Below are 10,240 nucleotides of genomic sequence, written 5' to 3' on the forward strand. Positions count from 1 at the left end.
CAGCACTTCCGGTCTTATGAAGAAGTAAAAAATTGGATCGATTCGTGGATAGCCTCAAAAGATGACCAGTTTTTTCGACGCGGGATTCGTACGCTACCCGAAAGATGGAAGAAAGTAGTGGCCAGCGATGGACAATACTTTGAATCATAAATGTATAACCAGTTTTTTACAATAAAGCCTCGAATTTCAGAAAAAAACGGCGGAAACAAAGTTGTACACCTAATAATTTAGCAGAAACGCCGCTGTCTCATATTAGACGCCTATCTTATAATATGGTAGAGGGCTTTTAATAATTTCATCTAGAGGCCATGCCGATGATTGTTTAACCGAGATTCAATTTATTTCTCTTTTCAATTCTAAAATTGAAAAAAGACAATGAATAAAGACAATGAACCTCGGTTAAGAATTAACCGTGAGTTGTGGACTGGGCCTAAATGTCATATACAAGTGTTGAGAGTAAATCGATTAGAGTAAAGCGATTGAATATAATTATCAAATTTGATGTATAGTTTCTATAAGCGCAAATTCCTAGAATGTTATATGGACATTATTTAAAAAAATAAAATAAAATAATGTTATTATTATAATAATATAATATTTCAAAAATATCATATATTTTTTAATATTACAAGAATATTCTTTATAGAATACTCTTTATAGAAATATGTCCACTTAGATAATACTCTAAATATTATATGTATATCTTAATATCTCTGAAATATTAAAATATTTATAAATATTAATTATTTTTAATTTAATGCAATTTGATTTCACAACCCAGTAGCAAAAAGTTCTTCTATGTTCATCAGTCTATGTTGCATTTTGTGCTAAAAAAAACATTTCGACGTGATTTTATATATATATTTATATACTGCGCGTCAAAATCATTTTCAGTCTTTAACATATACTTATACTGAACATGTAGCAGTTTTACAAATTACAGTAAATGTAGTATTATAATTTATTATAATACTTTTTAATGTTTATACAATATTATGGTATAATAACGTTAAATAACGTTACTTTTAATAATTATATAATATTATCAGGAATGAATATACATTATATATAACCTTCTATTAATATTTCAAGAATATTATTTAATATTAGGACAATATCATATAATTTCAGTAAAATATTCTTAGAACGTTATATTTAATATTCTAAGAATATGCCTAAAATAATTGGGTCCAGAAAAAATTTTTTTCGTATTTTTTAATTCAAAATTGTATATACAATATCTTCGTAAAAATTTAAATTTAAATTTAGAAAAAAGATTTTAAAGCTTCTCTACTTTCGAAAGGTTACTATATTTTTTGAGTTTCTGAATTTGGTAATTTTTACATTTAAAAAACTACGAAAAAGATGAAAAATTTTCTTTCACTTTAAAGGTCCCCCACGTGTCCAAAAAAATTTGCGAAAATTTTCGATTACCTATTATGAAAGCTTAAACCTTTCTTTACATTTCATTTTTTTTTTAATTTCCTATGATTTTTTGTTATTAAGTTCGCGAATTAAGTAAAGGAACATTCTAACTTTGATTGCTCATGATTCCAATAAAAATCATCATACCGCAATTTAAAAAACAAATTCTTAAAGCTGAAACTTTACTCTAACGAATGATATGATTGTAACGAAAATTTTGCAATAAATGAAAAACTTTTGCAAAAAAATTTTTTTTAATAATTTTTTTCGAAGAAATTTTTTCCCCGACCTAATTATTAATATTAAATTTAATATTAAATAATATTATGCGCTTATAAGAATATGGTATGGTATATATAAGATATATATATAAGAGTATGGTGTATGCACTAAACTACTTATAAACGCATAATATTATTTGATATTAAGTAAGTTTTAGACATATTCTTAAAATATTAAATGTAATATTTTAAGAATATTGTACTAAAACTATATAATATTAAGTAATATTCTTGAAATATTAATGAACTATTATATGTCCATTCCTGATAATATTGCATGATTATTAAAAGTAATATTATTTAATGGTACTGTAATATTGTATAAACATTAAAAAGTATTATAACAAAATTTACTTTAATTTGTAAAACTGTTACAATTGTTTAGTATAAGTATACATTTAAAGAACTGAAAATAATTTTGGCGCGCAATTGTAGAACCGGATACTTAAAATCATGCGAAAACGTTTTTTCAGCATAAGATGCAACATAAACTGGTACAAACTTTTCGTTACTGGATAGTGAATTCAAATTGCACTAAATTAAGAATAATTAATATTTATAAATATTTTAATAATATTTCAGAGATATTAAGATATAATACCTAGGATATTATATAAATGGATATATAACCTCTAGAATACTCTCATAAAATTAAAAAATATTATGTGGTATTTTCGAAATATTATAATAACTTATTTTAATTTTTTAATAATAATCATATAACATTCTAGGAATATTTTGCTTATAGGGTATTTACCGGATTTGGTGATCCATCAACCAACTGATACCCAACATTTATGATCAACACTCAAACGATATTCAATATTGAATATCTACATCAAGGCAACACCGAATATTCATGATCACATTCAACTGACACTCAACTGACACTCAACAATGATGCTCAAATTTCAACTGACACCAATGTTCAACTTTGGTCAAATTTGAGTGTTAACCCAAAATTGAAGGTTTACTAATACATCTTATTGTCGAATTAAAAAATTACTTAGTCACTCGTGCAATATCCTATATATATGTATATATTTTTATATTATAATAAATTGTATTTATACCATTAAAGATCGACAGAAGTGACAAGTCAACTAATTTACACTTCATTTGTGATGCAGCTACATATCTCCACTGTATCAGACTTTACCATATTGACGACTGCGAGTAGAAGAGTAACAAGTTTCATTTATCTTATGAAAAATAGTATATTACATGCTTCCGCGAAAAGAAGCATTTCAATTTAATTGATAAATATTATCACGTTTCGCTACTAAAACTAATACGTTTCAGCGCTTAGTTGCGAAAGTAATATATTTCGCTTTATACCGTGAAAACTAATATGTTTGAACGTTTTATTACGAAGAGTAGCACGTTTTCCTTTAAAATTATAAATTAACACGTTTGAAAAATAATTAACTGCTAATTCGTTTGCTAATGAATTCATTGATTCGTTTGTTCTTTTTTTCTTTTATCCATTCATACATTCGCTCATAGTTCCGTTTGTTCATTCATTGAATTTCATCTTTATAATCTTATGGATTCACAAATTTTAATTTTTTATTTTCCGTACGTATGTTAGCTTAACATTGTAAAAATGGACTAAAAATAAAATTATAATAAAAATTAAATTATAATAAAAATTAAATTATAATAAAAACTAAAAAACAATGAAGTATTCATTTTACTATTTGGAATCAAAAATAAAATCACTAGTATGATTTTTACTTCTAATCTTTGACAGTCATCGAAATTCTCGAAGGATAGTCCACAACCTTATTATTTTTCGCGGTATAAAGTGAAACAGACTACTTTTCGTAGTCAAACTATCAAATATATTAGTTTTCGCGATATAAAATGAAATATGTTACTTTTCGCGGCTAAAGCCGTTAAACGTTGGAACGTATTAAGTCTGTTCTACAATGTGTTTTTTGTTTCCAATTTCTTGCTTTTTGTTACTTTTTATCTTGTCTTTTTGCTTCTTTTTTGTTTTATATCGCCTGAAATAAGAGTTAACAAATTTCGAAACAAGAAATACGTAGAAAGAAATACAATTGTCGATAAAACGGTTGCAAAGGAATTAAAAGCAAAAGAAAAAACAAAACAGGAAACAAGAGCACATTATAGAATAGATTTTAGTTTTCGTGATATAAAAAGAAATAAAATATACTACTTTTCGTCACAAAACGCTCAAACATATTATTCGTGATATAAAATGAAATGTGCTACTTTTCGAAACTTAAATGTATTGATTTTCGCGGAAACATGACGTTCTTCGATGCAACGACATAATCATAAGTGGAATTTTTTGTAGGACAATGAAACATATTACTCTTCGTAGTAGGCGTCGATATATTGTTTCGCAAAAGAAATATTTTGCCATGAAACTCGTTTTAATCCGGGAAATGATAACACAAAAATCTTCATTTGTTACCGCTTGAAACCGTCATTAATTCATCATTTATTAGGTAAACATGAAGGAAATGCAAGTATGGCAGACCTTCTTTTAAAATTAATGACGTATGAAGTTATAAACAATTTTTTGCTTTCTTCCTAATATGTTACCTGCTAACGTTTGTTTTTAGTGTTAATACTTGTAATAATGACGTAAACTGGTAATAGTTTACATCATTATTACATCAAAAAAACCAAGGTGCTACACCATTTCTGTGGATCGAAAAGACCACCAAACTAAGCTAAAGTGATAAATTTTTTAGTTAAAAAAAATGATTTGTTACCGGCTGTTTTTTTGTGCATTATCTATTTTCATTACGAAACATACACAAATGCATATGCCATATTATTTGAATGGGCCAAAAGGGTCCCTATGTTCGTTCTAACGTGTCGAATTTTAAACTAAAATGTCACGATTTATTATTGTACTAATAAAACGAAGTCCATACGATCCAATTCTAAAATTGGAAAGAGACAATGAATAAGTTGAATTTCGATTAAGAATCAATTGTGGAACTGGGCCTAATAAAATTTGTTGTCTAAGGTTTAAAAACTTGATTAAAAAAAGTAAATAAAAAAAAAGATTTTACACTGTTATTTTTTTTAATTTTATTCAAATAATTTTAACATTAAAAAATGATTTCTTAACATTAAAGAAATGTTTCTTCAAACATTATAATAAATGTTTTTTTAATTAAAAAAGGGTTTTTTAATTAACCCATTATTTTTTAAAATATTTTTTTATATATTTTTTAAATATTTTTAAAAACATTTTTAAAAACATTGCCTGCTAATTGGAAAGTGCGCGTATATTTTGACATATGCGTAAAAATATATGAATCCGTGAAAATAAATAAATTTTATAAACATATATATGAATATTAAATATAGGGTGAAGCACCTAAAATAAATTATCTAAATAATTCACTTGCTTTTAAAAATAGAAAGAAAAGTTGCATGGTTTCGAGAGAAACATAAATGATCATGTTTTTTTCTAGGTGAAGACGTCAAAAAGACATAAGGGTCACTTCCACTTTTTTAAATGAAATTATGTGATTTTTTTAGATAATATGATTCCTCTAATTATTCTATATATAAAAATATAAAGGTAGAGATATTTAAAAAACTAATGAAATATTTTATACTTTATTGTGGCACTACATATTGACATAAAATGTTAAATAACTCGTTAATTTTTTTCTAATCATACCTTATATTCGTATGAACAGAATAATGAGATAAATCAATTAGTGGAAAGAAAACATATAGTTGCTTTAAAAAAAATATGTATGCAAAATGAATAATTTTTTAAATAAACAACTATGTATTTTCTTTTTTCTTCAATTACAATAAGGAGATATAAGCCAAGTAAGTAATTTACAAATATATAATCTCCATATAATCTTATTATATAATCTTATTATATAATCTCCATAAATTAACTAACAAACGTTTCGACTTAGCATAAGGTCATTATCAATGTTGATAACATATTTGAATTTGTGAAATCATAAACTCATAATGTAAAATCTGAATGAAACATGAAATCTGAATAAAAACTATAGTAGAACACGATAATGTATATAATGTATATAATGTACATAATGTGTATAATAGTTTCATCAAATTACCGCATTGTTGTAGTTTTATGTGTGTTCTAAAACCTGGAGATGTCGGATCGTCTGTCTGCAATCTATTGATGTGAAATAAAGAACGTTCTATTGTTGATTGCAAAGCAATAAAATTGACTTTTTTGTTAACCATCATCATTCTCGTTGAGTTAATGTGTCTGTTAATTTGATTTGAAGTTAGAATTGTCAATCTGACATCTCCAAGTTTCATAATATACATAATAGACAATCCGTATCCAATAAATATTTGTATATCCAATAATTACTTGGCTCGTAACTCTTTGTTGTAATTTTGAATTTTAATTTTTGAGCCGCTTCTCACTATACTAATTAAAATTTAAAAGAAATATTAAAATATAAAGTTGTTACCTATATTCTTAAACAATACAAAAAGATAAATAGACTAATGAAAATCAGTAACGATAAATAGCGCAATTATTTAGTGAACAATAATCATATATTGGATTGATGTCTTCTTTATTTTGAACGTTTCGACTCTCTTTAGAGTCCTCTTCGTAAGAGAATGATACAAATATAATTAGTTTACATGTTCATAATGCTTAAGTCATTCGCAAATTGACAAAGATGCAACGTTATTAATCATCACATGAAGCATTGCACTGAAGCTTTGTTGAACATATTAAAACTTAAAAAGTAGAATTGTTAAAATCAAATATAAGGATCACATATTTTTAGGACACACGTCCGGGTACATCTGAGTGACACGTCATCGTACACGCCGACACACATTATAACGTACGTCCGAACACTTCAGACCGAGACATAGAGACCGTCATTCAAGCTAATGGGGGATATTGAATACTTGTGCTCTAAAATCCACCAAGTGCCACGTAGAAGGATTTTTTGTAATATTTAATTTTTCATTAAAAATATTTTGTTTAAAAAATTGTTCGATTTGTCTGAATTTTAGTGGTGACGCACCCTGTATAATATGTATATTCCGTTCAACGAGAGAATGATCTCGGATCAGATGAAAATTCGTCTGTTTTGCGCAGATCTTCGTTGTATAGCGTTGTACAGCGTTATATTACCTGTGGAAGGTCATTCTCTCGTTGAACAGAGTATAGTAATGTTATGCAATATAGAAAGTAATGTTATGTAATATAGAAAGCAATGTCATACTTTCATAAAAATATAGTTTTAATAAAAACTATATTATGCAATTTTCGCAGTAATTAACAAAATATTAATTACTAAAAATTGTCGAATATTGTCTTCAATAATTTTTTACTCAAAATAAATTAAGATAATTATTCAGTTTAAGGCTCCTAACTAGTCGGCCATGTTGGAAACGTGACGTCAGGAACGAGGAATGACATGTTAATTTATGTTGTATGTTTTTAAATAAAGACAAAGGACAAAACGAAATGACGAGATCACTTTAAAATTGTAAAAATCGATGAAAATTGTCCTTTCCTCCCTTGACAGTAAATAGTCATAAAGGCACGTAAAGTGAGCCTATATTCGGACAGAAACACATGGTCCGACAGTTGTTGAAACAAGTAAAATATACGCTCTTACATATAAAATTCCAAGATAACTTTAATTTTCATTGATAATTACGATTTTGATAAGTATGAGACAAGTCACATTTCCACAATTAAACAAATAATAACGAAATGGCACGCGACATAAATTTCAAAACATCACTTTTCCATGCCTAGTTTAGCCATTTATCGTGATGCGCTGTAACACACATACCAGCACGAGTCTATGTCCGTGTGCTCGCCTGCGATGCACCGAGAGTAAACGAGACAGCAAGTTCCTTTTCACACTAATCATTTGTTTCAAGCTATTAAAAATACTTTCTTGGTAATCTTGGCCGCTCGGTGGTCCTAGGCATCAATAAGGGGCAGGGATTATTCTAAATAACACAAAAGTTTTAATAAATTGTAGTAATAGTATACCTCTCCCATTAATCCAAAATAATATAAATCATGTTAAAACACAACAGTTTACAAAGTATTTAATTATTTATTTTTCATGCGCGTTATATACCTTTCCTTCGTAAACTCGAATAGCAAGAATAATTCAATAGAATTTTATCGGAAAAAAGTTATAAACCAATATTTCTTTTCACAAAAATCTCGAAAGGCCATCAAAAAAGAGATGTTCGAGACTCGAGACTTGTGAAAAAAATATGCAAAAAAAAATCGAATAATTGTAAAAAGTGTTTTTCACTTATAAAACAAAAGATATTGATTGTATGGAAAAAAATCAGTATAAAAAAATGTACGCGAAATAACAAAATGAGACGTGGAACAAGATCGATCTATTAGTAGAAAAAAATTTTTTTAAACACTGAAAAAGGCCTTTTTTTCACTCGCTCTTTCTCTCTCTCTCATTGAAATTTAAACGCAAAGCTTTGAAATTCTCGTAAAATGCCCTTGTAATGACGAATAAATCTAGCCCTGAAAATGTTCATTAATTTTTGCAAAAGCCATTTGTTTAAAAACCTGTCTGTAGAAAATTAATGTCTTTATCTTTGAGCAGTTGCACATTTACAGGGATTTTGCTTCTTCAAGAGTTACACTACTCATGTACCCTTAATAACAAAACGATTTTTTTACAGTTAAACTATTATAAAACGACTTTAAAAAGTGAGTATCTTTATCCATATAAAAAAACCGAAATAATTTTGTTAATATGCATCATATCAAATAACCGACACATTCGAAATGACATTTTTCTACGAATTAAAAAAAAAATTATCTTCCCATTATTAAGAGCCAAAATAATAATTTTTTTCAATAAATCACTGTGGCTTTAGTTTAAGATTAAGAGTTCGGTCACCAATTTATCAAGGAAGAATTGAACTTTTGCTGTTGTGAAAAACTTGAATTTTTTGCTGCCGAAAAAGTTTGTTCAAAACCATTGGAAAGTTGAAGAACGCGAGCGAGGCAGTGCGCTAGGCGAAGTGAGGGAAGCAGAGTTGATAAAAAACGTGTTTAAAAAAAAAAATAAAACATTGTTTTTTTTTTGTTTAAAACGTGTTTTTAATGTTTTATACAGCCTTAGAAAAAATCATGTTTAAAACGAAAGAAAACATCTTTTAAACATATATTTATTATATTTTAATAAAACGCATTTTTATTTTCAAGTATTTTGAAAGTAAAATGTTTTTTGAGATACATTTTAATATTCAATTACACCTACTTCCTCATTTTTCTTAAATTTGAGCATATTATCACATAAATATATGTATATTTGAATGTGTTGTTTGCTATTTAATATTTTATTTGACTGTATATATTTTAAGTTATGCAAATTTAAACAATAGCATAGCATTTTGCTAATATGGTCCTTTATGCGTAATTACTCACGACTTTTTTTTGAGATTTTTATTTCGAAATAATTATTCCTGAAACTAATGTTAATCTATAATTTACATTGCTATAGATTTTTATAGATTATATACAGGGCTGCTTATATACAGGGTGTTTGGAAAATAATAAATCTTTTCCATAAGAGCAGAATGGACTAAACTGAGAAGAAAAGTATTCTACCATTTTGCAATTTTCGTAATAGTTAACAAGATATTAATTACTAAAAATTGATGAAAAAATTGGATTTTAATAATTTTTACTCTAATACTATCAACTTTACAGAAAAACTGTAAAAATTGTTCATTTTCTTCTTATAAAAGTCTACAAATTTTTTCAGAATTTTTTATTAACTTTTTAGTACTACATTTTCTTATTTTTATCAATATGATATTAAAAAATTCTTAACAAATTCTTTAAAAATGCTTAAAAAATTCTTAGAGCTCTATGAAAAGAAAATTAACAATTGTCTCTTGTATTTTTTCTGTAAAGTTAATAGTATTCAAGTAAAAAATTATTAAAGATCAATTTTCGGCAATTTTTACAATATCATTAATATCTTGTTAATTATTGCTAAATGATAGAGAACTTTTCTTCTCAGTTTAATCCATTCTGCCCCCATGTGAAAGATTTATTATTTTCCAAATACCCTATATACATAAAGTTATATATATATATATATATACATTTGTATACATGCATATATTCTTCAATACATTTTACTTTTTTATTAATTTTATAACCAAACTGTTTCCTAAACAAAACTAACTTTTTAAGACTATTTTTATGGAACATTATCATCTATGTTTCTCTTCGATTCGCCATTATGCAACGTTGTCACATTTTTATTAATAATGTCCTAAGTAATAAATATTTCGTAATTTTGAGTTCAGAATCGATTCAACAACATTTTAATGAATGTAATTGTCAAATTTTAAACTTAAATATTCATTATACTATATTAATTCAGTTATCGTGTAAAATGTAATTGGAGTATCATCTTCTCCTCTACTAAATAATATTAAAAATACATTTAAAAAAAATAACGTTTTAAACATTTGTTTTAAATTGTTTAAAAAATGTTAATTTAATTTGA

Source organism: Atta colombica, unplaced genomic scaffold (genome assembly GCF_001594045.1).
Source record: "Atta colombica isolate Treedump-2 unplaced genomic scaffold, Acol1.0 scaffold69, whole genome shotgun sequence".
In the NCBI taxonomy this organism is placed as follows: Eukaryota; Metazoa; Arthropoda; class Insecta; order Hymenoptera; family Formicidae; genus Atta; species Atta colombica.